This window comes from Chenopodium album, chromosome 17 (assembly GCF_948465745.1).
Source record: "Chenopodium album chromosome 17, dcCheAlbu1.1, whole genome shotgun sequence".
Taxonomy (NCBI): domain Eukaryota; kingdom Viridiplantae; phylum Streptophyta; class Magnoliopsida; order Caryophyllales; family Amaranthaceae; genus Chenopodium; species Chenopodium album.
In genome coordinates, this window is record NC_137850.1 from 9,767,928 (window position 1) to 9,772,199 (window position 4,272).

The 4,272-nt window shown below is 37.1% G+C and overlaps 1 non-coding gene across 1 annotated transcript; it reads left to right on the plus strand.

Moving 5' to 3' along the window:
* The first annotated feature begins 249 nt into the window (after positions 1 to 249).
* On the plus strand, positions 250 to 355 carry LOC145590451 (small nucleolar RNA R71). Its single transcript, XR_014102046.1, has one exon. It is a non-coding gene; the product is annotated as a small nucleolar RNA R71 (small nucleolar RNA).
* The last annotated feature ends 3,917 nt before the right edge of the window (positions 356 to 4,272 follow it).

Below are 4,272 nucleotides of genomic sequence, written 5' to 3' on the forward strand. Positions count from 1 at the left end.
ATTTTGGAGATTTGGGTGGAGAGGTTGTTGATTGCGTTAGCTTGCTCTAAAGCATAAACGCCTTTGCTAGATGTAGCATCTCTATCTCTTTCAAACCAATCTTCATAGTGCTTTGCGGCCTCCCCTATGATATGTTCAACTTCATCTTCTCCTTTGTTCATGATTGGACTACTGGATCCGGCATCTAAGCTTGTTCTTCCTTGAGGTGTAAGACCACCATAGAAAGTGTGAATGAGTTGATACTTGGGTATTTCATGATGTGGACATTGGCGTTAGAGTTCCTTGTATCGTTCCCAAGCCGCACTTAGGGACTTACCACTCTTTTGGCTGAAACTTTGAATCAAAGATCGAGCTTCGGCGGTTTTTCTATGATTATAAAACCTCCTCAAGAATGTTGTAGTAACTTGGTCCTAAGTTGTAAGAGAGTTTGGGGGCACCTCCTTCTATAGCCACTCTAAACCTCTCCCAATTAAAGAGAACGGGAACATCTTGAGTCGAATATATTCTTGGGTTACCCCATTGGCTTTTATTGTATCACAATACTTCTCGAACTCTTTAAGATGTTCATGAGGGCTCTCATACTTTCCACTTGAGAATTGTTTCTGCTCTATTAAGGCAATCAAATTGGGCTTGATTTCGAAATTATTGGCTTGAGTAGTATGAGCTAGGATTCCACTTTAAGTCCTAAAGGCTTCGGGAGCCCCAAGACGACCCAAAGGTGTATTCTCTCCCATTTTAGGACATTGCACACTCTCAAAATCGAAGGTTGAAAAAGGATTGATTTCTGAACTTGATGAAGAATTAGAACTACATACGTCTTCACTTGAGGGTGAGGAAGGTGGAGTATCTTCTTCTTCTCTCACTCCTTCTCTTATAGAAGTATGGGAATTTCTACTCCTTGCTCTCGCTTCTATTCTTAGCAAGGACAAAGACCACTCCAGCTCGGGATCGATGGCGACCAAAGACCTTGAGCGGGTCTGACCTCTGTTCATACAACAAAACTAAGAAGAAAGTGAGCACTGACAAGCAACAAAAGTAACCAAAACTAGCAAATAAAAGGTGAGATAGTCTCAAAAAAGCAATGGAACCCGTCTCCTCGGCAACAGCGCCAATTGACAAAGGATATAAACACGTCGTCAAGTGCCTAACCCTAATTTAAATAAGATTTGTATAACCTAAACGAACCAAATACAAGTATAAGGTAAGCAAAGGGTCGAACGGAATTATCTAAGAGATTAAACTAAGAGTGAAATGAATTAAAGACAATATAAAGAGAACACCAAGGGGAATGGGTAGATGTAAGTTTCATTTGAACATGCAATAACATAGGAACAAATCGATAATGAACTAAACATGTATGAATATCGATATAAAAAATCCAATCTAGCCACCTTTCGGGGTCAATTGGCTTCTCCTAACATAGCCTTTATGCTTTCACATTAGAACCATATATTGGGAGGTGCAATCAAGTAACAATCGATACAAATGAACTTAGCTAAGTCAACTATCGTTTAATTTAACAAAGATTCACCTTCAATCAACTAACAACGTGCACTTTGCAAGAAGATCAAAGAACAATCAAGCATGTAAAGACTTTAATCACAATCAACTTGAATCCCAACACTATAAACATGAACAAATTCCAACTACATCATCCTCACACCCTTGGCTAGATAACTACTCACAATCCATGGCAATCATCAAGTCAATCATGAAATAACAAGCATGATTAATGAGTAATTAACAAAGCAAAATGTTGAGTAATTAGGTTTTGATGATTATAAACTAATGATGATTATCTATCTAACATGTTTGTTTAGTTGTGCATAGAAAGAATAAGTTATGCTGGGAACAGGGTACAAGGAACCTGGGTAATGACAGGTATATATGTAAGGAACTTGAGTAATATATGATAAGCAATATAAGGAACAAGCGCAATGATGAGATATGGTTGATGAGCATGATGATGGCGAAGGATTCATGAAGGTAACTATATAAATAGGTGTTTACATATGTTAGCTTCACGAGGTAAGTATCCTATGCATATATAGGTCATGTATGTGTAGGAGTCTTTTAATTTATTTAGTTTTCTTTATTGTTTTTATAAATGAAAAAACTAACCTTCTGTTTTACTTTGTTATCCTCAAAAGTTTGCTCAGTTTGTCATCATCAAAAAGGGGCAACTTGTTGACCCTTATGAGGTTTTGATGATGATAGTTATGATTGAGCAAACTTCCATTTAATAAGGATTTTCTAGTGTTGTGATGTTTGCAGGTTTAGTAAACTCTGGGAGTTGAAGAAGGAACTAAAACAAAGGAACTTTAGAAGATCCATGAGGATACAAGTAAAGTTAGAAGAAGAGTTCCAGAAATGGAACTTCAAGGTGTTCCCTGGCAAGATCATATCAAGGGTTGTAATGACCTGTATCCGGTGTAATGCTGGGGCAATGGTGTGTCCTGACGGGAACATATCAACGGGTTGTAATGACCTGGTTCCGGTGTAATGCTGGGGCAAAACCTGAGATCCAGAATACATCAAGACTACAGGATTCCAGAACAAGAGTCTCAGAGAAGCAACATGAAGACGGAGAAATAGAAGTATATTGCTCTATGATTCATGTAAGTATGTTGGAAATAAAAGTCGGTCTGGAACAAGTTTATATAGAACCAAGGTGAACTACAAACAGTCAATGAAATTAGAGTTACTGACTTGTCAGGAACTCAGAGACTGTCAGAAGATCCGAACCTAATTAGAACTTAAGTATGCACGTCTTTAAAAGTCGGTTTTAATGATATATATTTATCTAATACGTGCATATCTTTTAGGGATTTGGTTTTACTGAATAAAGATATTATTTTCTAATAAATCCCTTTTGGAAAAAGATAAGTTAGTTTAAAAAGTATTTTTAAACAAAAAAGATAAGTTTTGAATAAAATATGATTTTATGTTAATTATATCTTTATTATTAATGACAGATTTTATTCTTAACAAAAAGATATATTTTCGAAAAACTTATTTTTAGAAAATATCTTTTAAACTTATCTTTTCATAAAACCTATATTTTTCAAGGTGAAATGAATAATTCGAGTGTACTATAAATATGCTCATATGTATTCATTCAAAGTTGAGGTTGATGAAGTGGAGTGGTCGTGCTTAATGGTTTTATCTTTCACCACGAAGCTAAGTCGGTCCCCTGGTCAAAGTTCCTATCAGGTTTTGGTTACAGTTCGTCCAGTGAGTTCCAGACAGATCTCGAGTGTCCAACATATTAGTTTTATCTCTTTATTCATATATATGTATTTAGAGTTATTCAATGAGATCTTGTAATGAGAAAAAGGGTTTGAGTGTTTTGGGTATTGGGGTGTGATGAGTTTGAATTCTCTAAAATTCAAGTGAAGTGAGTCACCCTGAGTGTGTCTTGGGTTGCACAGTGAGAAAAAGGAACCTGAGTGTGTCTTAGGTCGAGAAAGGAACCTGAGTGTGTCTTGGGTCGAAAAAGGCGCCTGAGTGTGTCTTAGGTCTGATAGGATAGGTTCTTATCAAGTGGCAAGTGTCCGTGGTGGAACTTGCAAAGCAAAGGTCTGTGTAATAGGTTGTACTAGGAGAGTTGCCTATTATAGTGGAATTTGTTTATAAGTCCCAATAGGGCCGAGGTTTTACTTCCAGTTAGGCCCTGGAAGGTTTCCTCGTAAAATCTGTTTTGCACTCTTTAAGTTCCTAACTATAACTGTTTTATATTCCGCGAAAATTAGGCATTAGGAACTTACTACAATTCACCCCCCTCTTGTAGTATACCATCTGAAATAACACAAAAACAATCTAAAACAAAATCAAATAGCAAAGTAAAGAGAAAAGAGTAAGGAAATGCTCATTCATTGAAGTTGAAGTTCTACAAAGAGGTTGATTAAGCTTGTTTTCAAAATCCAAGCTCAACAATGGAGGAATCCACACTTTCTCTCTCTAAAAATTCCAAAACTAAGGATGTTTCTCTCTCTAGATTAAGCTAAAAATCAGAAGATTAAGTTAAGATAATCTAATTACATCCAAAGGAGAGTACGGACTATATATATGGGTGCTTCAAAAAGAAGAAATTGAAGCAACAAGGTGAAGTAAAAAGCTGGAACCTAGCGATGCGCGCCCGCACAAAATATTGTGCGCCCTCTTCAATTGATGTGCGCCCGCAACTTCGTGGGTACGGAAAAACGAAACCCTGAAATACGTGCCCGCACAAAATGATGCACGCCCGCGTAGGTAGAATGCGCGCCCTCTCCA